The sequence below is a fragment of the Eubalaena glacialis genome, chromosome 6 (assembly GCF_028564815.1).
Source record: "Eubalaena glacialis isolate mEubGla1 chromosome 6, mEubGla1.1.hap2.+ XY, whole genome shotgun sequence".
Taxonomy (NCBI): Eukaryota; Metazoa; Chordata; class Mammalia; order Artiodactyla; family Balaenidae; genus Eubalaena; species Eubalaena glacialis.
Window position 1 is genome coordinate 48,231,153 of NC_083721.1, and position 25,440 is coordinate 48,256,592.

At 37.7% G+C, this 25,440-nt stretch overlaps 1 protein-coding gene across 3 annotated transcripts in view; it reads left to right on the forward strand.

Moving 5' to 3' along the window:
- Positions 1–25,440, forward strand: part of COL8A1 (collagen type VIII alpha 1 chain) — a 153,051-nt gene that overhangs the window by 21,502 nt on the left and 106,109 nt on the right. The window contains exon 2 of one of the 3 annotated variants that reach the window (XM_061193015.1): positions 14,951–15,005. The exons of the other annotated variants lie outside the window; for them this stretch is intronic. The gene's annotated coding sequence lies outside the window, so the exon portion shown is untranslated. The remainder of the gene's footprint in view (positions 1–14,950; positions 15,006–25,440) is intronic. 3 annotated transcript variants of the gene reach the window in all.

Sequence of the window (25,440 nt, forward strand, 5' to 3'; positions counted from 1 at the left end):
GGGGACAAACAGATTTGCAGTGGTAGAAGGACCAGCAACATAAGAAATGCCATTAATAATCAGCAGGGGGACTTCCTTGGTGGCGCAGTGGTTAAGAATCCGTGCTCCCAATGCAGGGGCCAGGGTTCGATCTCTGGTCTGGGAACTAGATCCCACATGCACGCCGCAACTAAGGAGCCGGCACAACCAAATAAATAAATAAATATTTTTAAAAATAATAATAATAATAATAATCAGCAGGAATAGTTTTGTAGGTTGTTTTCTGTACAGCTTATGATTTTAAAGAACACCCAATTCACTTTAAACCCCCCTGTAATTTGTAAGGGGTATTTTTAAATCCCCCTTTTAATTAATGCCAAAATGCATGCCATTTACAGGAGAAAAAAACGAAACATCTTAAATCATCGATGAGAAGCCACTGTCATAAATAAAAGCACTAAATTTTGCATAAGAAGTCACGGGTCATGTACTGCCTCTGCCACCTAGCAACACAGACACCCTGGGTGAGACAGTGGGTCTCATCCAGAGTTCGTTTTCTTTGCTCTAAAATAAGTCTACCTCTCAGGATTGTTACGATGTTCAATAAGATAACATATGAGAAGTGTTTGGCACTCATTAGGTACTCAGTAAAAGTTATTTGATAATAATGACTACGAATTATTGAGGGCTTACTTAAATATTGCTTTCTACATAATGCAAATAAGGGCACTAAGGATCTCTTTGCCTTGTAATTCATTTGATGAACTCTGGACTCCTACTCCAGGGTGCTTCTTTGAGCTCATCATGGTGGCAGCATGGGCTATTTATAGGCTCATCTGTAATTCTGGTCTTCTGAGGTTTTTTTGGTTTTGGAAGGTAAAAGGGTTGTTTTTGTTTTGCTATTGTTGTTATTTGTTTGCTTGCAATAAATGGCACTACATCAGTGTCCCCACCAGTTCCCCAATGGAGGTTTCCGTGATTGCATAATCCCGTTCCAGTTCAAGGCCACCTCCCTCCCTTCACCATGGCAATGTATATCACATATAGGCAGTTGTGGTATCATCAGAAAAAAGATGGCCATCCTGGGTGCCTCATCTAAGGTCTTAGCTCATCCCATGGGCTTCTGGAGCTTTATGCTGCTATGCCCTCTACACTCCCATTGAGGCTGCTGGCATCCCAAATGCATTTTGATCCCTTCACTTTGATGCAGTAATATACCCTTTTTTTATTGAAGTATAGTTAACTTACAATGTTGTGTTAGTTTCTGGTGTATGGCAAAGTGATTCATATATATATTCAATGTAAATATTCTTTTTCAGAAGTAATATACTTTCTTAAGCCATGCCCATTCTCCCTACAATGTTTAATGTCAGCACATCAGAATCCTGTCTTACGTGAATCCCATTTTCCTATTTTAAAAAGCCCTAGCCTTTTTATCTCTGTGCCTTAATTATCAAGAAAACTTTCAATCCAGTCTCCCTCAATAAATGGCTCTAAGAAGCCCAATGTTAGAATAAGAAAAACTGCAAGCTATAGTGAAGGCATTTTAGTTCATAAAGACAAAAGAAAAGGGGCCATACGAGTTTTAAAAGACTGTCTCTGAAGTTCAATTACCCTAGTTTTGTTTGTTTAGGACTTCAATCTCAACCTCACTTACTCATTCACTCAACATATAGCTTTTGGGGACCTACCATGTGCCAAGTCCTATGCTAGACACCATCAAGGACTGTTTCACCTGCACTTATGGTCAGCAGCTGAAAGGCATAGAAACCAATAAAAAGCCACTTGGAGCATAAATGCACAGGGAATGTGAGAACTCCTTTTTTCTTTTTCTTCAAAGGGGAGGCCACTTTTTGTGCCTTTTTCATGCTGGTCATGTGTTCTGAGCCTTCCTAGGGGCCAGTGTCCTCTCACAACACACCCATCCTCACTCAGCAACAGGCTTTCACTCAACAGCTGTCAAGGATTCAAGCCCCATCCCACTTTCTAGGTGCCAAAAATGTAACAAGTCAGTACCTTAATAGACACACTTCAGACATTCAACACACATACATAAAAATGTACAAAACAGTAAACTATCTTTTTTATGGTATTCTTTCAACTAAAATTGTTATGAAATCTTCTGAATTTTGTTGCCAACAAGATAAAATGAATAGTGAGTGTCCTAGGGATGAACCCAAGACACTGAGAAATCCTAGGGCCCTGGAACAGAGTCAGGCACTTTGCTTTCCAATAAATGCTGGTTGGATGAACACTATCTGAATCACTGGGAAAAAAATAAGTTATTCCAAGGTGAGTTTCAGAATTAAAATATATTTAAGGTAACTTTTCATTTATCTAGCATTCCAATTTCTGAAAACTTCAACCCTACAGAACGCAACTGAGGACAAAAAAGTAAGTCAAAAGTGCTCAGAAGTGAAAAGATGGTGGTCATTAAGGTTCATATTCATAAGCAATTACAAGGAGTCCTCGCTTCAAGCCTATTTACTTCTACTTTGCAAATAATTCTAACAAACGTAGTTCTCTGAGTCCTGAGAACATAGCAAACTTGAAGTACCGAAGTTGAAAAGGGAAAGGAGATGCAATAAGTAAGTACACTAACAGCAGGAAGAAATAGAATCGTAGAAGCCTAGCAATACAGGAGGAGGAAAAGAAGCTATAAAATGATAAGAATTTCTAAGGCGTATAGCATTCATTGAGGAGATAAATTGTTGTATAGCCTTAGGAAGTTCCTGGGGGAACCACTGAATCACAGCTGAATATAAATATTGACATACTGAGTAGTATCTTTTAAGAATTAAGGAAATTCTATATGTCAAATATATAATATCAAAACAAGAATATTTTGGTCCTGATGGGTGTAAAACATCAGCTATTAGGAAAATTTTAATTATCCAAAATGTCTCATTCCCTAAAGACTCAGGAAAGTTGATGTTATTCTACTACGTATGAGTGTGTATGCACGCACATATGCACACATGTATATAAATTATATGAAGTAGCATTCCTGTTCCGATAGAATTCCTAACATGCAGTATAATGGATTATTAACTTTTTGGTTGTCAGCTTCCTATAAAAGCATGATCAAAGTGGTTACCTGGAATCCAAAACCTTGGGTTCATGCTTTCTTTTCATGTAATACAACTGAGATCAGGGAAATTACCTCACTGCTCAGTGACTCCATTTATCTATTTGTATAATGAGAAAAACAAAAGCTTAGCTCACAAGGGTCTGGTGGACTGTTCCCATTTCAAAACCTGGAAATGTTTCATGTAAATCCCAATAATACCCTGGTTTGGGGTTATTATTTTTTAAGCAAACGCCGTTCAAAAAAAAGATGCAAAGGAAGTCAGTCTTTCTTTCCCCACAATCTTTCCAAAGAACACAACAAAGAAACAAAGAGCCAAACACTCTGACTCATGCCTTTTTCTAATCGAGTTGTGGGCAATTTGCTCCCCCATAAAAAAGTAGTCGTGAAGCTTTGAACTCTGGGTTTTGGAAGGCCAAGAGTGGGAAAACGTCTAGCAGAAAGAAGGGCACATTCCAAATCTGTCCAAATCTGTCCAGTGCTATGCGTTTGTGAGAAAAGTCCGCTTGGGCATGCAGCCCCCATTGGAGCCCTTTTCTGTTGTTAGAACTTTCTGACAAAAGAAGGGGCTGAACTTTGCCTTTCAATGAAATCTTGAGTCGAGAGTTTCTTTTTCATATCTTACTCATTCAAGCCTTAAGATGGTCTCTCAGTTTGAACTTGCCTTTAGGACAAATGGGAAAATGGTGTAGCTTTCAGCCTAGAAAAGCTGGCTCCATCCTTCTTCAGGGAAAAAAAAAAAAGTTCTACATGGTTTAGAAAGCTGAAGATTCACTGAGGGTCTTCACTTAGAGATTTCTGATATTGAAATTGGTTATTACATCCCAACGTTGAGCAGATGTCATGCTTTTTGTTTCCTTAGAGGCTGCTTTCTTAAAGTCTGTCACAATCTAACATACAACTTCATAGTATATGAAGGGCTTTCATGTATGTTGATTCATTTGTGAGACTTGGTATGCCTCTGACTTCCCAGTATTTTATAGTTGTGTTTTGTTTCTTGTTTTAATTCTTAAAGACACTCACAATCTGAAAAAGATACATATTCATTTTGGTACATTTTTAAATGGCTAGTGTCATTCTTTAGCTGATAAGATTGAGCAGTTGGCTGTTCTTCCATATCACCCAGTTGAAGAATTTATCTCAGTACTAAAATCTCATTGCCTAAAGTACTCTAAGGATATCTCAAAAATGTCCCTGGGAGGAAGTTTCTATAGAAACACTCTCAGCTCACTGTACCTGCAGGCCATTCTGTCCTTTGTGCCTTCCCTTCTGTTACAGACATTTGTCTTCCTAAGTCTCTCCCCTAACATAGTCTCTAGTGCTCCTCATCCCAACTCTCCTGGCTTCTGCGGACTTCACTCTGAGCCATTTGCACCACCTGCCCATTGTAGCTATAGTGTTTTCTCAGCGCAGATTGGATTGTGACTCACCCCGTTTAAAACCTTTCAGAGATATTTCATGACCCTCAAATTAGAGTCCAAACTCCATCACAGGATTTACAAGGATTATTTTCCATGGTCTCGGCCTACCCATCTTTCCAGCTCCACTCCTTTCCACACCACCTGCTGTCACCAACCCTACTCTACACACAACCACGGTTTGCTCTGAGAGTGCCATAGCTCTTGTCTTTTAGGGCGTTCATTCACACTGTTCTGTCTTTTTGTCTGGAACACTCTGCCTTCTCATCACCTCCCAACTCCCTAAGCATTCCCAGAAGCCTTCCTTGAACCCCAGAACTGGATTCGGTGGCCCTGCTCTATGCTCAGACATTGCCCCAACATCCCTCTATGGCATCCAACACTCTCACCATAACTTTTTAATTAACTGACTATCTCTCCTGCTGGCCCCATTATAAATCCCATGATGGTCTGAATTGAGTCTGTCTTACTAAGCAGTGTGTTCCCAGCACTGAGCCTAAAACCAAGCACAGATATTCAATATCTGTTGAATGAAAGAATGAGTGAAAGATACTCAAATGATAATCAGAGAAGCACAGATATCAGAGACAAAGCAGCAGATGCAAGAATCAACCAGGGTTCTAGAAAAAGTGAGTGGTCAAAAGTCTGGTCAAAGAAGTCAGAAATCAAGAAGTCTTTAACAACCAACAGTGCAAGTGGGGAAGAAAAGGTCTAAGACAGGCCCTTACCAATAACAGCAAGCAAAATCTGATAGTCACAAAGCCCAGCCAGTCCCTCTCATGCTCATCCTGGGCAAAGTTCCCCAGAGTACTAGAGTGTGGTACAAGAACTATGTGCATCATGAGTCTACATCCCCAGCTAGCCTTACTGACTCAGAATCTCGTGGGCTGGGGCCATAAATCTGCACTTTCAACCAGCATCCCAAGGGATACTTATGCACCTTAAGGTCCTAGGCTGGAAGTGGGGATAATCACAATAGCTGATTGAGTAGACAGAACAAGAGTGAGAAGGAAACACCCTTCCCTGGTGGTGTCTAGCTCAGCATCATGAGCCCCCAGTTGCTCTCCATGTGGTATATGACTCGTAGATAAGGATACCTTTGCCCTGGTCCATCCATAATGAGCTAATGCACAGCTGGTCCATGGTTGACCCTTGAAGTTCCAACAAGGGTCATGTGCATTGGGTGGGGGTGGTCCTTTCACGGCACTTTAGTCATAACTCCCACTTAGCTTCTCACTGTGGCCTCCCTTCTCCTATTTGGGGCATGGCCCAGTATAATCCATCTCTGCATTCTGTCTGGACAGATGAATATTTAACCAACATTCAATAAAACAATATTGCTTTGTCCATGACCTGGACAAAGGGCTAATAATAATAATAACTATGAAGAATTCATTGTAAGCTATCACTCCTCTGAGGAAAACAAAAATGTCCCCTTTAGCCCCACTAAGCCTGTGGTTTTAAAACCCTTTCCAATTTTGCATTATTGTCAAAGAAAAATAATTAGATATGGATGACTGAAAAAAACATCTAGAAAGTTCTATCTGAGGAAAAGAGGTTCACCTCAAACCAAAATTTCCTGTTTTGATCTTGTGCTCCATGCAGTCTCATTTTTTCCTTTGGGTTTTACATATAGTTTTGTCATTTATGGTCATGCCTGTAATCTGTCATGCTCACAATGAGTCCAGGATAAACACTGATTTTTGTTACTATTCTATTACTTATAGCTTAATATTACTCTTCACCTTTCTCTCAAGACTCTGTTCTATCACATCCATTTGACGTCAGTACAAAGCACCTTAAGTCCCCATTAAACCAATATGTATGTGATGTGGGCAGAAAAAACAATGCATCTTGACTTTCCCAAAGTCATTTGAATCAAATGTTTTAAGTGTAATTGAAAACATATTTTTGTAAGCAAATAGAGCCAATAAACTAGAAAAGCTCTATGGAAACACCAGGCTCCACTTCTCTGGTTTTTAATAAACTGCAGTAGAGGACCCTAGGAACAGTGAGGCAATTGTGTCCCTACATGGAATCACACAGGAGGACAAATGCTCATCCACAAGCATGGTTCATCTCTCACAAGTGCTCTAGGTAGAAAGTCTAACAGGGAAAGAAGAGGAAATATGTCAGGGCCCCAAGGCTTTGTATAACCTCCCTCCTGTCAGTGTGCGGACCTGATATGCCTTTATACAGGTGGTAAGATTAAGGGGGAGAACCTCATTGCCTTTGTGCCCCTATGACCCCAAGATCTAAAACCATGATTATCTTCCTATAATTATTTTTTTAAATATAACCACAAAGGAAATATCCTCCTGGGCCAGGTCCCTTTCTCAGTTGCAGTGACGCAACTCCCACTAAATCTGTGTGATATCATCATCTTTCTTCCTAAGGTCAAACATTCTGCTTGGTCTTTCCAGCCCCTGAAACTGGAATCCTATGCTGGTGCAGTGGGGCTGGCACTGGGAAGGATTCTGAATGATGAGATTGAATCATTGGCACACACTGAATCATTCTGGCACATTGGCTTTTCCTATAATTTCTCTAGCTATGAATTGGAGCAGATTTATTTACTCAATTTATAAAATGGCACGATTCATTAAAGTAAATCACTGGATGTAAAAGAACTAATTATAGAGCTTTTAGTAAAAATAAGTAAAAGCTTTTTACCTTAGGGCTGGGGGCAGAACCAATTTCTGAATTATAGGTTTTTACTGTGTGTATGTGTTAAAGTTCCAGGGGACACGATTTGACCCAAATTTGTTTAATAGCTAAGCATGATGTAACAGGCTTTTACTTTATGAAGAACAGAATAGCTATGTAAAAAAATATCCTTTTCACTGTCTATGTCTATGTCAATTTTTAAAAATGGATCTCTTATTCAGTGCTGACAAGGGAATGGAAATGGGGAAATGATCATACACTATTGGTAAGAGTCTAAATTGGTACAACTTTTCAAAGTTGAACTAGTAACTCCACCCCAAGAATCTATCCTACAGATATACTCACATGTTTGTTTTAAGATATAAGAATGATGATATTCATCAAAGGACAAAAATCAACAGAGTGACAAGGCAACCTTTGGAATGGGAGAGAGTATTTGCAAATCATATGGTTGATAAGGGGTTAATATCCAGAGAACTCCTACAACTCAACAACAAAAAGTAAACAACCCAATTTTAAAATGGGCATAGGATTGAATAGACATTTCTCCAAAGAAGATGCCCAAATAGCCAACAAATACATGACAAAGATGCTCAACACCACTAATCATTAAGGAAATGCAAATCAAAACCACAGTGAGATACCATCTCACACTCATTAACATGGCTAACTATTAAAAAAAAAACAGAAAATAAGAAATGTTGGTGAGGATGTGGAGAAATTGGAACCCTGTGAACTGTTGGTGAGAATGAAAAATGGTGTCGCTACTATGGAAAACAGTATGGCAGTTCCTCAAAAAATTTAAAATAGAATTACCATATGACCCAGAAAATTCCACCTCTGAGTATATACCCAAAATAATTGAAAGCACAGTCTCAAATATATATGTTTACATTCATGTTTGCTACATAGCAGCACTTTATTCACAATAACCAAAAGGTGAAAACAACCCGTGTCCACTGATGGAAGGATGAATGGATAAATAAAATGTGATATACACATATAATGGAATATTATTCAGTCTTAAAAAGGAAGGAAATTCTGACACATGCTACAACATAGATGAAACTTGAGGACATTATGCTAAGTGAAACAAGTCAGTCACAAAAAGACAAATATTGTATGATTCCATTTATGTACCTAAATAGATACCTAAGTAGTCAAATTCATAGAGACAGAAAATAGAATGGTGGTTGCCAGGGGCTGAGGGGACGACAGAATGGTGAGTTATTATTTAGTGGGTATAGAATGAGAGTTTTGCAAGATGAAAAGAGTTCTGGAGATTGTCACAACAATATGAATGTACTTAACACTACTGACCTGTACAGTTAAAAGTGGTTAAGATGGTAAATTTTATGTTATGTGTATTTTACCACAATTTTTTTAGAAAAGAATAATGGTGTTACAGTAATCATGAAAAACAGAAAACATGCAAATCCTTCAAATGGAAAACAGCTATTGAATAGAATTCCATACAACCACTGAAAAATGTTGTATATATAAAGTTATTAACTTAGAAGGATGTCCAGGATCTCTGTTTTGAGTCAAAAAGCAATTTTCAGAGCAACATGCTTATATTGACTGTATTAGTTTGCTAGAGTTGCCATAACAAAGTACTACAGACTAGATGACTTAGAACAGTAGAAATGTATTGTCTCACAGTTCTGGAGGCCAGAAGGCTAAGACCAAGATGTCAGAAAAGTTAGCTCCTTCAGAGGACTGTGAGGAAGAATATGTTTCATGCCTCTCTACTAGTTTCTGACGGTTTACTGGCAATTTTTAGTGTTCCTTCTCTTTTAGACAATGCATTACCTGAATCTCTCCCTTCATCTTCACATAGTATTCTCCCTGTGTGCAGGTTTATCTCTATGTCCAAATTTCCCTTTTTCATAAGGACACCAGTCATATTGGATTAGGGGCCCACCCTACTCCTGTATGACCTCACCTTAACTAATTACATCTGCAGCAAACTTATTTCTAAATACGGTCACATTCTAAGGTATTGGGGGTTAGGAGTTCAATATATGAATTTTGGGGGACACAATTCAACCCATAACAAGGACCTTGTTTTTTTCTTACCAGAAAAGCTATACACATGTACATATGCATATGTGTATATAAGTGGGTAGATGCATATATGAATATATGAAGGAGTGAATGGTACACATCAAACTGCTAACTGGGGTTACCCTCTGGAAAATGGTGGGGAGTGAGGAGGGTGAGTGGGCAGTATTTATACTTTTAATCTCCACACTTTTGAATTGATTGAAAAATGTTCAACAGTCATGTGTAACTATTGCAAATTTAAGCAAGCAACTTATAAGCTTTTAAGGCACCTTGTAGGTGTTCATCAAGGTAGATAGTTAGGTTGCCTTGAAGAGAAGTGGGAACTACAACAATTAGGTGATCCAAAATTGTTGGAATACTTTTCAGCTATCAAAATGCTGAAATGCTTTTCAGCTATCAAAATGCGAAACAGTAATATTTCATATGTTCTCCCCCAAAAGGGCTTATGAGTCAGCGACAGAGTGGAAATAGCACTGTACTTGGAGTCCAGAGAGCCAGAAGGAGCTCCATTTCTGGCACTAGCTGGCTATGCGTCCTTAAGTTCTTAACTGCACTGGCATTTGCATTTTCACCTTTAAATGTTTCTGTAAATTCCAGATATGCAGTCCCTTGGTCTATGTTTATTCCTATCTGGCTTATACCTGCATGTTTTATGTCACAACAAAATTTGACAGAGCCTAAAAATAGCCAACCATCACTTCTCCTAGACAAAGATCTGAACACAGAGGCCATTGATCTGAACTGTGTGCTTGAAGGACAGCATGTAGATGATCTGTTATGTAATCAGGTGGCCTGATTCTTCCACTCTGCCTCTGCAAAATGTCTATGCCACCCTTTGCTATTACTGTGGGAAGGACAGCTTCCACTGCAGACCCATATAACAGAGTTGAACCCCACAAACCTACGTCAGTCTTTCAGAGCTTTTCTTCATTCCTCCGTTCAATCAGGAAATAATTATTAAGTACCCACTGTGAGTCAGGACTATAGCAGGCCCTGGGGATTCATTGATCAGCAGAATAAACAAGGTCCCTATTCAGCTGAATGAGTTCAAGAAAACACGTAATTACAAGACAATATGGAATGTGTTTTGGTAAAGGAATTGCAGTGTGCTCAAGGGATTCCAGTTCTCTGAGTTAGGGGCCCCTAACTCAGACTTAAAGTTTTCCAAAGACTTCTTTTCAAAGAATTGCATCAACTCAGCTTTGAAATCATGAGTTAGGTAATTTTGCCCACTACTGGCTTTCCAAGAATTCTGTCTTTCATTTGGGTCTGTGGTTGCTGGGGAGAGGCAAGGCTCAGGCAGCGAGTAACCAAGCCCCTGTTGTTCAGCTGCCCAATGAAGAGAAACAATGGCATCTCTGACTGGGAGGCATTCTTCCAACTTCCTGGATGGTGCCATGTTTTCACTCAACGTAGGAGAATCCACTCTGCCAAGTTCAGGTGTAAAAGGGGTCAGATATTTGATCGCAAGGCCTGAACATAATGAGTAATACTTATTCCTTCCTCATCAGAGTCAACATCCATTACAGCACTCCTCACTGTTACGAACCAGTACATCAAACACAAAGTTTCCCTTTGAAAGTCTATATGACATTCTGAAAGTCTTTGGAGGGCGCGTTTGCTAGTTTCCTCAGGCACAGCACATGACAAGGTGATAGGGCTCTGGTTTCTCTAAGTCCTCTCAGAATTCTTGTTTCCTGTCCCCATAAGGCTTCTCTACGTTGACCTGCAGAGCTCAAGCAAATATACGGTTGTGTTTTGTAACATTTTTTAAAAGGAACTCTGATCAGAGTGGTAGTGGTAATATTTTGTTTTGTCTTGTCACTGCAATAAGCTCTAAAAATTTACTAAATCCCAATGTAAGCTGATGTCTGACTCTTTGACATCTTATTTTCCAGAAATGCCCACTGTCATTTTTTTCCATGGAAAATCTACACTAGAGGAAACAAGCTTGATAAAAAAGGGATGGAGATGATGAGGCTTTTTTCCCACAGACAAGGATATCCCTTATTGAAGCCAGGTTTCTTTGGAATTTTTTTTTTAATTTATTTATTTATTATTATTATTTTTTTTTTGGTTGTGTTGGGTCTTCGTTTCTGTGCGAGGGCTTTCTCTAGTTGCGGCAAGCGGGGGCCACTCTTCATCGCGGTGCGCAGGCCTCTCACTATCGTGGCCTCTCTAGTTGTGGAGCACAGGCTCCAGACGTGCAGGCTCAGTAGTTGTGGCTCACGGGCCTAGTTGCTCCGCGGCATATGGGATCTTCCCAGACCAGGGCTCGAACCCGTGTCCCCTGCATTGGCAGGCAGATTCTCAACCACGGCGCCACCAGGAAAGCCCCTTCTTTGGAATTTTTAAAAATACAGACAATTTTTTAAAACTTCCTCATGCATCTAAGAAAAAACAATTGGTTAAGTTTTTTCCTAATCCTGCCTCAATTCTATAAATTCCTGTACCGCAATTTTCTGCATACAATGGACATTTCATCACAGTTCATTGATTTGGAGGCTCCAAAATAAAAAGGCCTACCTCTAATTACCAAATATTCACTGCATATAGCAGCAACCTCAGACCTGAGTCTATCCATGGGATCTATGTAGAATTCTATCACACTGAATGAATAAGTACATCCTCCCACCATAGAAAGGATGTGGTTATGTAGAATCCAATGTGCCACTATACTATTGTCTGTTTGTTATTTATTATTTGTTTTATCCCACTTGAATGTAAGCTCCAAAGAGCAGGGTCTTTATTTTGTTCCCTACCTTGTGTCTCCCCAAGGCCTGGAGCAGTGCCAGGCACAACATAGGCCCTCAACTACTATTATTGAATGAATGACTGTAACAAGGTTATTTTTCTCCAATGGCAGCTCTCAGACTGGCTCTTCTGAATCATCTTTATCCTTTGATGACATCTTGGCTAGATTCTGTAACTTCCTGGTCACTTGCAGCAATGAAAGGCTCAATCCAGTTTAAAACTTCAACCTCAAATCCAGTGCAAATCTTTCTTTCTCTGTCTCTGCTCTTCCACTCTTCTTCCCAGCTATGGATGCTGGCATGACCCAGCCCTGGTTTTAACACCCTTTTCTCACTCCCCTTTATGGAGGCCTAGCTTTTGAAGTGTTTGGGGTAGGAGGAGGGAGAAGAAATGGACCAACTTTTTTTAACTTAACCTCCTATAGTTGAAGTGCTTTTTCTATTGATTAAAGCATCTTTGCTGGGTAACAGGTACCTTCTATGAAGTCCACCTGAATCCCAAGAAACTAACACATCCTCACCACCGAAAATGGAAATGGGAGCCATTCCATGTCCTTTCGTCCTCCTCGGTATTCCCATCTCTCAGATTAGAAATCCAGGGTGCCAGGCTTCCCTTCCTGCAGGAATTCTCAACTTTTATAAGAGAGGTTCTTGAAGCCCCCCACCTTTCTGGCCCCAGCCTCTCACTTGGCTTTGAGGAGTGGAAAGCACCCACCATTTCCCTCCCTCCCCCAGGAAGAGCTTCTCGCCATGAACACACTCTCCCTCACAGGCTGATGTTCTCAGTCCCCAACCCTTCCCATCTTCTTATACTTTCTCAGATAGAGTGGGGTGGGTGTAGGGGGGAGGAATAAGGAATGTTAAGTATGGTTGCCTTGGGGCTGGCACTTGGGCGGTCTCTCTCAGTAAAGCCACACTGAGGTGTGAGGAGAAACTGGTGAGTCTTTTTAGATTTACCACCTTTTTGTTTCCAACTGGGACCCTACACATCGACTTCAATGCAACAAGAAAAGTCCTATCAACATCCTGTTATTTCTGCTACAAAAATGACTGTCTATCTTTTACATTTACACCTCTTTCCAGGCCTGGTATATGCCTTGTTCTGTAAGCAGTTACGGAGACATTCAATAGATATTTATTAAATTCTTAATACAGGATCAGGTACTTGAGATGTTGACCAGAAATTCTAAACTTCAACCTGAAAGCTGCCGAAAAAAACTTGTGGGTATCAACGTTACAAATCCTGTTGAAACCACAGAGACTTCTGACCCATGCAGGAATTTCTAAACCCCGCTCCAAACATTTACAGGATTCAGGGCTGGGGTTCCCCAGATGCTCCAATCATCAGAAAATCTCCCATATGAAGAAAGAGCAGGGACAATATTTTTTTAATTAAATACATGCTTAGGGAGAAATTAAAAAACAGAAACATTTGATAATGAGACAGTCTTTTATCTCTGTTTGCTGCAAGCATCTTGGGCTTCAAAATGTCTCATTGGCTACTGAAACCTAATGTCACCAGAGTCCCAAAACAGATATATTTTGCCACAAATCGCAGATGCTTAGGAATCCTCCTCGAGATTCGATTCATATTGTGCACCTTGACACTGAGTTTTCTCTCTGCCACAACTCAGAAAAAGTTGGGTGGTCTGTATGGTTTTGCTTTCACATTCACAGTTTCACCAGCTTTCTTGGATCCTCAATTAACACATTAGTTGCATCCCTCTGTAATATATGCATTCAGGGAACAAAAATTCAGATCAGTGTGGAAAGTTATTGGGAAGGGTGGATTAATCTAATTTTGTTGGTTTCAACTTTCCATTGAAACTTGTTTCCCGTCATCATATAAACCAGTTTCCCTCTCTGTACTTTCCTTGCTCTCAGTAATAAGGGACATCTACTTTTCTCAAACAAATACTATGGCAATTTAATTGAAGAATAGATGTAAAGCAAAACTTGCAGTTTATGGAAGAAATCTCCTTTCTTCCAGCAAAAGTTCTGTAATTAACCATACATCCTTTGGGAGGTCTTAACCTCTAATCTTCATTTTCCTCATCTGTCAGTTTAAGGCCAGGCTAATGTATTGTCCATTTATTGTCTATTCTGTACCAGGTTCTATGGAGAGCATTTATCATGTTACTATTTTATTTTGTATTCAAAATAACTCTATATAAAAGGAATTATAATCTGCATTTTGTAGATGAAGAAACAGATTCAGAAGATTAAGTAATTTGCATAACATGTGGCTTGGCCAGTCAAAGATAGAATCTGAATCCAAACCCTCATTTCTTTAGTTCTAAAGCCCTAATTCTAATTGCTGTAATATGCTATCACCTAAATGAGTTCTGAAAGCCCTAAACTATTCCTTCATGTTCTATGTTCTGAGCCATGGAACTATTTCATGTCATTGCAAGAGGCATTATTGGTAAATTATTATTCCTGGCTTTATATAGAATAAAAAATAGTATACCTCAATATTTTGTAACTACTTTTGTATTGTGAATGGTGGAGAAAAAAGAACTATCAGGTAGCTTCATCTTCTTTTTCTTCCAAAAATATTCTACCTAAACAAACGTTTTTTTCTTTTTTTAAAGACTCCCTCAAATAGACATGATACAGCCTTCCTTAGAAGACCACCTATTGCTTAATATTGGGAAAAAGAGTTTTTCTCTGTCTGGTGTGGCTCCCTTCAATTCTAGTTTATTGTCCGTACTTCAGAGTGAATTTGATCATTGTTTCTTATCCCTTTCTTCTGGTGGGAAATAATAGGACAGGATGTGCTTAAGGGGAGATATAAAAATATTGTATTGAGACACCACAAGGAATGTTAATTCCTTCTTGCAATCAGTGTTTTAAGGGGTGTCTGTACAGAGTAAAAATAGATGGACAGATGAAGAGTGCAAGTCTTATGTAAAAGGAAAGTATTCATCTTCTACTCTTCTTTTAAATAACAAAATTTCAATATCATCCGTGCCTAGGTTTTCTGGACTTGGAGAAATAACACTTAAGGAAGAGGGTGGAGAGGAAGGAAAGGTAGGTCCAACTGACAGTTAACTGATTTCATCAAGAATTATCTAATGTGCTTAATAAGAATTATCTTCTCCATATGTGCTGGCCTAGAAAATGAAAAATGTCTTGTCCATCAGTCTTTGAAGAATTGAATCATCATTTTCCTATCAGCTAAACACTCAGTGAAAGAAAGAAACATTGAAGAAGATAATACAGCATTAAAAAAAAGATAGAAATGAATGAGAATTTGTAGACCTTTTTTTTCACTTTGGCAACGCTATTATAAATAGCATTTTTTTAGAGCATCTGGCTAAAACAAAACAAAGGTTTCCTGTCAGCATGGAAAAAGCAATTCCTGTCTAAAATTGTGTTATCTGTTTTTCAGTCCATTTAATTAAGAAAGCTGCTAAATGTCATGCTACATGTCATCAAATGCCCTTTATAAAGCTGATTTCAATTTTTCATGGGTTCATCCAGTTTTTGTGTTCTCTATTTAATCCTTTAGGGTTTTTTTTAAGGAGAGTCTTCATTTCTAAAAGTCAAAGATACACTATTCTTGCTATAATTACTTTTTGCACATCACAGTTAAAAATATACCAGAATATAAAAATCCATTGAAGATCAAGTCATCTACTAAAATATAATATGGTCTCACACATATCATTGACACTTACTTTTAAAGAGAAAAACTGAGATATGGAAACTGCTTGAGTTGAACTGAGCTATATTAAGTCTGACCCTCTAATTTTTCACATAGAAAACCTGAGTCTTGAACTTGAATGAAATGTAGATCACAAAGTTAGTAGTGGAAAGCTGACATGAGCCTGCTTCACTACTACACTGTTCAAAAAATATTTAACTAGCTATTCTGTGCCAGGTGTAGTGTTAGGTTTTGATGATTCAAAAGTGAAAAAGACAGGGTGTTCAGTCTGAAGAATCTTATAATCCAATGGGAGAGTAAAGTAAATAAATTGATAAGTAAATTTTTGTGTAAAAAATAACTTACACACTTAGTAGCTTAACAAATTTACATTTATTATCTCGCAACTTCAGTGGGTCAGAAATTGAGTATTTTAGCTGGATCCTCTGCTTCAGGGTCTCTTACAAAGTTTCAATCAAGGCATCAGTCAGAGCTGAGGTCTTATCTGAAAGCTCAACTGGAGAAGGATATGTTTTCAAGCCCATGTGGTTGTTGGCAGGATTTAGTTCCTTGTGGTCTGTCAGACTGAGGTCCTCAGTGTCTTGCTGGCTTTTGTCTGAAGGCCATCCTCAATACCTTGCCACATGGACCTCCCCAACATGGTTGCTTCTTTTATCAAAGTGTGTAAGTCAAAAAGGCAACAGTGAGAATCTGCTAACAGGATGGAGGCAGGGATAATTGGGGGCCATCTTAAAGTTTATCCACCACAGAATTTTATAGTAAAACATGACAAATGTTGTGAAAGAGAAAGGCCCAGGGGCAGTGGGAGCACAGGAGATAGGATCTAAACCAGACTAAGGAGGCTGGGCTATCATTTGAGTTGAACTTTAAAGGATGAGGGGTCGTCAGATCAATGAAGAAGGAAAGATGGTCATTCCAGGCAGAAGTAGGGCCTATAAATGCGTAGAGGCATTAAAAAGTACATTTTTCATGTCTTTGTAGGTATGTTGGAATGGCACAATATTAAATAATTGGGAAGGATGCTTTTTGCTTAGGATCAGCAAATTTTAAAGTTGAAGACTCCAGATGGAACAACTAAGGCTCAGAGACATTAAGCCTAGCACATGGTAGATATTCAATAAATGTTGAACAAATTAATGAAATGTCTTTGTAGCACTAGAAATGAGCTTCTACTCTCATACCCCAAACAGTAACCACATAAGTCAACCTCCATATCTTTAAGAAAAATAGGAAAGATAAAATTAGAAGTGCTGGGAGATAGAAGAAAAGTATGTTTTATAGTAAAAAGAATTCTAGAGACAGCCAGAACCTACTGGAAAAGAAACGGAAAGTTAGATTTCAATTCTAATTTCTATTCATAGAAGTGCAAATAAAAGGGGAATTGCTATGGTGTGATACCAGCCAGCTCTTTGGGGAAACAAACAAACAAACAAAAACGCTTTACAGACATATAAGGTAATAATGGAATTTTTGCAACTAATTCTTTCACTTCATTCCAAAGGAAAAAAAAGTTTTCCAGAGTCTTTTTCTTGAACTTACCAAACTGCTATACAATTTCTGACTCAAAAACAATACATCACCTCTAGGATCCAAAAAAGAGATGGCTTATATTTCACATATTTATATCAGGCTTAGCATTTTTTTCCTCGGTCTGAAATATACACGTTTTATATTTCAGCTGAAGAGGTTATTTTCCAAATGAGGTTAAAAAAAAGCCAAGGTACTACCACTCTGACATTAGCAGCAGTTACCTAAAAATATATATATATATTTAAGTCATAACCATTTCAGGAAGTTTTTGAACCAAAGAGGAATTTGAGTAATAATCGTCATATCTCTTGTTGCACGTCAGGTATGATTGCCTGAAATGTGTTGAATGGAACTACACATTTATGATTCTCTCATTCATATAAAGTTAGCCTAATGTTAGTCAAATTTAGTCATCCTGTTGTCCCATGCTTATGGGTAAACCCACTTGGAACCAGCTTTTGGAGAGAAAGCAGGGGACTGTTAAATCTATCAGTGAAGATACCCTCTTTTCAATGCCTCTGGAGATGCTGGATTGTTTGCCTTCTTTACTTCTCAGTGTGGCACACCCAGTCTCTCCTGTTGTGTGTGTGTGTGTGTCTGTGTCTGTGTCTGTGTGTCTGAGTCTGTGTGACTGGTGGGGAGGGAGTGTTTAAAATGTGTAATTCCTTTTTATCAATTCTCTACAAATCTGCAACCAAAATCCTCGAGGAAAAACATTTTAAAGAATATGGAGCATGTATTAATATATTTAAAATAGATAACCAACAAGGACCTACTGCATAGCACAGGGAACTCTGCTCAATATTGTGTAATAACCTAAATGGGAAAAGAATTTGGAAAAGAATAGATACATGTATATGTATAACTGAATCACTTTGCTGAACACCTGAAACTAACAGAACATTGTTAATCAACTATACTCCAATATAAAATTAAAAACGAAAAAAAAAAAACCAAAAAAATAAAAAAGAATATGGAGCATGAATCAGGGGGAAGGAAGATGATTTAAAAGGAATAAGAGTAAAATTATTTTTTAAATATGAAAACGTAAAGGTAACAATTAAGATGTATGTGATATCAAAACCTTCTTTGAGAGTATTATAGAAAAGACAATTCTTCAGATGCTTTACAGTTCAGAAACATTTTTTAATTTCTTTGATGAGAGGATGTTTTAAAGTAGAAAAGTTAAAACTCTTGATTATGTACACCAAGTTTTAAGAGGAGTAAGTACTCAATTATCTAGACCATCTCTCCCAAATCTGCTACAAAAGTAAAAAGCAGGACTTTGGGAACTTTGGCTATTCATTTGATGGTCTTCTCTATAGAACATCCTAATTGAATTATATGGAGTTATCCACTTTAGAGCCTGAGATCTTTTAAAGAGAAAAGACACAAATAATCTGCAGCTGTTGATACCTGAAGGGCTCCACAGAGGCAGTCAGAAAACTAATCCATAGGGAGTCTCCACAGCTCAGAGCAGGAAAAATTAATTAAACTTCCACATTTCCAGAAGAGCTATTGAAAAGAGAGGTAGAAAACCTATTCTCTATTTCAATATCTAAATTTCTTTTTTTTTAATTGAAGCATAGTTGATTTACAATGTTGTGTTCATTGCAGGTGTACAGCAAAGTGACTAAGTTATACATATATATACATATTCTTTTTCATATTCTTTTCCATTATGGCTTATTACAGGATATTGAATATAGTTCCCTGTGCTATACAGTAGGACCTTGTTGTTCATCTATTTTATATATAGTAGTTTGTATCTGCTAACCCCAAACTCTTAATTTATCCCTCCCCCACCCCTTTACCCCTTTGGTAACGATAAATTTTTTTTCTATGTCTGTGAGTCTGTTTCTGTTTTGTAAATAAGTTCATTTGTGTCATAGTTTAGATTCCACACATAAGTAATATCATATGGTATTTGTCTTTCTCTTTCTGACTTACTTCACTTCATATGATAATCTCTAGGTCCATCCATGTTACTGCAAATGGTGTTATTTCATTCTTTCTTATGGCTGAATAGTATTCCATTGTGTATACGTACCACATCTTCTTTATCCATTCATCTGTCAATGGACATTTAGGCTGCTTCCACATCGTGGCTATTGTAAATAGTGTTGCAATGAACATAGGGGTGCATGTATCTTTTCAAATTAGAGTTTTCTCTTGGTATATGCCCAGGAGTGGGATTGCTGGATCATATGGCAACTGTATTTTTAGTTTTTTAAGGAAGCTCCATACTGTTTTCCTCAGTGGCTGTACCAATTTACATTCCCACCAACAGTGTAGGAGGGTTCCCTTTTCTCCACACCCTTGCCAGCGTATGTTATTTGTAGATTTTTAATGATGGCCATTCTGACCAGTGTGAGGTGGTACCTCATTGTAGTTTTGATTTGCATTTTTCTAATAATTAGCTTCAATATCTAAATTTCTTATATGTAGGTGACATTGCTTCTTCTTTTATATAAAAAATAACTATTACTTTGATTTATAGGGAAGATTTTTGTACTTCCATTAGATGTATATTGGAACTACTCTTTCCTATCTTCCATATTTTCTTAACTTCTCTGATATTTTCCATCTCTTTATCTCTCTGGTCTTCATTCTGAATGCTTTCCTTATGCCTTCAGTTTATCTAGGTTTTGTTTAACCCATCTCTTGGGTTAGACTCTAGTTGTGTTTCTGCACTACTTGGGTTATTCAAACTTGGGTCCCACAAGAAGCCTAGATTTGGACTTCCAATTTCCACCATGGCCAGGGAGGATGATCTGTTTCCAAGCCATATCCCCATGCTATATCCCAAGCCTGCCTCTGGACTTCTACCTCCTTGTATGAATTAGACAGGCTATTCCCAAATATATTTCCCCATTGTACAAAGTGCTTTAGACATTAGCTTCTAAAGCATATAACCATGCTAATACCCTTGGCCCACATGGCATCAACCACCACTCATTACAATGATTTAAGTTCCCTCTATTTCCTGCTACTTAAAAGATTTCCCTTTCTGGCTTTTGAACTTAGCTTTGTAGCTAATATTTTTTAATTTATATTATAGCTGGCATTACTACATATTTCGAGTTAGAAGATATGCTTCCTACATCTGCTTAGTCAGCCAACCTTCCCAGAAATCAATTTTGATGCTGAAATAAATAAATCGGAGGATTTTTGTAGCTAGATATCTTATTAAGGTAGTGCTTTACAAGTAAGAAACAGATTCACTTCTTTGAATGATCAAACTTTCACTTCTGTTGACGCTTCCATTTCTGGTGGACTTTTGTTCTTTTAACATTTAAGAAACGCTTTGTAGTGAAAAATGGTACAAGGTCATAAGTCCATCAAAATTACTACATGTGGTTATTGAATGGGCAACACATAGTTTAGTATCACATACTTTGGCACCAAAAATTGAGGGAGAAGGGCTTGGTTGCCCTCCCTGATTAAAGAGTAAAATTCCTTGAATTTTCTAGTGAAAAAAAGGCTGAGTGAATTTTCAGATTCAGTTATTAGAGACACCCTCGTTGCCTTCAAAATCTATTATGAGACTACCACCACCCATGAATTTGCCTAAATCATTTTATATTTCTTTATAACAGTTTTAAAAACAATTTTTTGCCTTTGGTATAAATAACTTGAGTTTATTATTCATTAAATTAAACAGTTTCTCTATTATTTGTCCTTAACATTTACATGAAAGTACATTTTATACAACACTACCTGAGGAGAAAAAAATTTTTTTGTTTTTCATTATAATTTTATTTTCCTGCCTTTGTTTCACTCTTATTCTGATTCTGAGACAACTGTTGATTTTCAGGTATTTCTTTTAAAATCTATCTTATGTTCAATTTTAAAGAAGTCGCAGAGCAGAGCATAGGTGTTAAGATTCCCAGTCAGACTGGTTGAGTTTGAATCCAGCCTCTGCCACTTACTACTAAGTGTGCAACTGTGGGCAAGCTTTTTAACCTCTGTGTACCTCACCTTCCACGTCTGGACAATAGGGATGATGATGATGATGATGATGATGATGATGATGATGATGATAGTTGCCTACTACATAGTGTGTTATAAAGATTAAATGAATTAATATAGAGAGAGCATTTAGAACAGCCCTCGATGTATGTTAATTATTATTGTTATATTTCAAATTTCCATGAGGCTTTTTGCACAGGCATCTCTAAGAGAGTGTTTCTAACCATAACCTAGCCTAATGATTTCATAGTTTTATGGAAAAGTCTCAAGGCACAATATCTTGAAGCATATTTAAAACAATCTATCCTTAATGCTATCTCTTTTCATGATCACTTGCTTTTTTTCATGAATGGATGCCTTAAAGGTAATGAACCTACATAACCCTTCCTTTTTTCTATCAAAACCCTTTGTTGAGACTGTTGACAGGAAACCCCTTGGGAATGGAGGGAGTTGAGGCAAAAGAAGAACACTTCAGTTTAGTGGCCAGAGGGGGCCCTCACACTCCCCTGCTGGTGGTGTGAGCCAAGATAAACAGGCTTGGCAAGGGGTGCCTTACTCACTCCACCCTGTCAACTTGGAGGTGAAGGTTTTCAACTGTGGTATTGCTACTCCACCCAACTTCTGTTCCATTTTTAATATACCTTTGTGATAAAATGTGCTGTATCCATTAAAAAAGTCTTGAAGGTGTGGCTGACAAGAAGGAAAGCAATATCCTGCCAATGCCTCAGACTTGAAAGGCCCTCCATCCCTAGCTCATGGACCACCCTCTCTATTCTGGCTTGTACAGCACAGGCTCCACATTTTGTTCAGTAAAAGCAACAACATCCACATACCTCACCACCTGGGAAAATGCCATAAATTGTCCCTAGTTATGTGTGCCCTGGCAAACACCCAGGTAAATGACTGAGCTCACACTGGCCAGTCACAGAAAGAATATTAGCGTACCTTGCTTCCCTCAACAAATGTGCTGCTGAAACTGCATGAAAATCAAGTGTTTGCAAGTTAAATCACTTCTTGAATTCACCGGGAATTTGCTGCTTAATAAATGCTCAGCGGGTTACTTACTGAATAATAAAAGTCCTTTGTAAAGTAATAATGACCCTTTAGTTTATCTGTTTTCACATTTAGAATTTTGGAATCTGGTTTTCCTTAAAGCAAGACACATCTGTAGCATCAGTTTCTCTATATAGGTGTCACTTAATCTTTGAGGGCTCAGTTTTTTTTTTTAGAGGAATGTTAGGGCATCAGACTCAATGACCTCTACAGTCCCTCCCAGCTCAAAATTCACTTTCTTACAAAGGCAGTCTAGGAATAATTAGAGAAAGTCTTTTTGTTTGGTTATTCTTTCTGATTTTATCATTCCATTCACGGTCTAAGGAAGAGTGTGCTTCCACCATCAGTTTCTGGAACAGTCCCATTTGATGCTTCACAATGGCATAAAGAGCTATAGCCATGGTCAACTGACATTTTGAAGTTCCTCAGAGATCTCTTTCCATTGCTACCTTTCCTGCTTTAGTTTTGGCCCAGAGAAAAATTATCAAAGATCAGAACTGCTCCCATCAACTTCATAGGCTAAGACCTTCTTTCTGGATGTTCCCTGGAGCATAAGGCACTACATACAATATTTCATTATTTGCTGTGAGCATCAGTGATACACAAAGGGAAAATCATGTTAACTCCACTTCATATCCTGGAAAAGAGTACTACAAGATACTTAGGTTACTCACCCAAGTCACCCAGTCAGTAACTAATGAAGCTAAACATGCTTAATTTTGTGACAGAATTACTAGCCTATGCTGCTTGAAGTTGAAATAACTGACACCAGAAATATTTTAGTTAAAAACTTTCCTTATCATTCCCACTGAACATCACACTTTTCATTTAGAGAATCTATGCATTTACCAACACATCCTTGGAATAATCTCAAGAACAAAAGGCAACTGAAAGGTGATATTTATAAGCTATTGGCAGTATGCCTCAGGTTATACAAGCCACAAGTCTCCAAAAACAAGTATAACTAGCATTTGATTCCCCCTGTGGCTGAAGAAGTACTTTCATATTAATGTAAACATTTGATGTCACAGAGATAAAAAAGAGTGTGCGATTCATGTCAGTATTATTTCACCTCATTTAATTGTGTAAATTTTTGTGATAATAGGAAATGGCTTGGCAAACTTCAAGAACTGATCATTGTATTTGGCATTATTACTGGTTGTAGAAATAGCATTGTAAACTATCAGCTAACATTTAAAAGATTATTAAAAGATATTATGAAACACTTTATGCCAGTAAATATGACTATTTATATGAAATTATTACCAGGCTGACACAAAAAAAAATAGAAAACCTGAATTGTCTGATATTATGAAAGAAATTAAACCTATTTTTATAAACCTTCCCACAAAGAAAACTCTACTTTCCAGATAGTTTCACCAGTGAATTATCTCAGAATTTAAAGAATAAATAACATTAATCTAAAACAAATACTTCCAGACAGTAGAAAAAAGGGACAAGAGACACTTTTCTATTATTTAACAGCCCAGCAGAACCTTACAAGGACATTATAAGAAAGAAAAATAGCAGACACATAGATGCAAAAATCATAAACAACCTTAGCATGACCAAATGGACTTTTTTCAGGAATGCAAGGATGGTTTATGATTCAAAAATCAATCAATGAATTCACCACATTTACAGAAAAAAAGAGAAAATCACATAATAAATGTAATAGCTTCAAAAAGCATTTGATAAAATTCAACACCCATTGATAATAAAAGTACTTAGCAAACCAAGGGGACTTTTAAAATCTGACAGTGTACTTACAAAAGTCCTACAACAAACATTTTCCTTACTCGTGACTTTTGGAACAAGGCAAGGATGCCCACTATCACCATTTTTGTTCTAATTATACTGGAGGTCCCAGTGAATGCACAAGACAAGAAACAGAAATAAAAGGCATAAGAATAGGAAAGGGAAAAATATAATTTTTGTTATTCATTATTAGAATTAATAAATGTATATATCAAGCCCATTGGATACAAGGTCCAATATCCAAAAAGCGATTAACTTCTATATGCAAACATTAAACAAATAGAAAATGAAACTTTTAAAAAGACATCATTTACAGTAGCATTTAAAACATTAGCTTATCAGGTATGTGCAAAGGAATTTAGAGAATAGACATCAAGAAATTACTGTTTTAAGAGTAATAATCTGATGGGACAAGTGCTAAAAAATAGATCCAAAATCCATGTAAATATAACTAAATTGATAGTAATTTTCTAAAACCAATCCTCAAATCTTTCTTCCTCTTTCTCTCTTTTGTTAGCTGCTACATTTCTTAAAAGCAGGATATCACAGCTATTTGAATATTCACCAGTGATTCCCTGATAACATCAGAAAATAAAAATGGACTTTAGGAAAATTTCCATTGAAACCACTGGTTTTAAATTGGTTTTATGTTTTAGAGGGAGAGTACCAAAAGGAAATAAATTAATACATAATGGTCAAAGGTCTTTCCGGCTCTCTTAAAAGCATGTAATCAGATAGCTTCCTCATGCAGAACATCTTATATCACATGAAAATATACAAGGTGTCTAAAGAAGCAGTTTTGAATAGAGGATTTCTGAATACCATCTCAGGCAAGGTCTAGAGAACTCAATATTATGTGATTTTATGATAAATTTTCTAGACAGCATGGCCGACTACAAGTCTTCCTTTGTACTTTTCTGTACAGTTCCTCACTCAGAACAGATATAGCTGTCTATGGGAAGGTTCTGCAGGACAAAGAGCTAAGATTTGGCCACTTACACACAGACCAAAAATGAATTACCCAGGGTGTGCTAGCAGAGGGACTTGAACTTAAGGACAGGGGACAATCTGCACAGGTTGCCAATGGTTTGTCAGAGTTGTGAGAAAAGAAATGGGAAATTAAAAAAAAAATTCTTATTGGCATAATTTACATTGGACAACATGAGCACATTCCAGTCAATCTACGTCACAGACATGATCTCATTGGTCTCCCCAACATCCTTACAAGGAAATGAGGGGGACAAGTGTGACTCCACCCTTTAGGCCAAAAGCCCCATTGCTCACTCCCACTTGTGGGTAGGTGTGGGTGGAACACCTTTATACAGGGGAACAAATTACCACCTTCCTGGCTTCCCTGCAACATGTGGGTGAACAAGTTTGCCTTTCTCTCCTTGAGGCCATATAATTCCCAAAACAATTTGTCTGAAATGTTGGGGACTGAGTCATTGGCCAGTGATATTCTCAAACAACTGCTGGGTTGTTTCT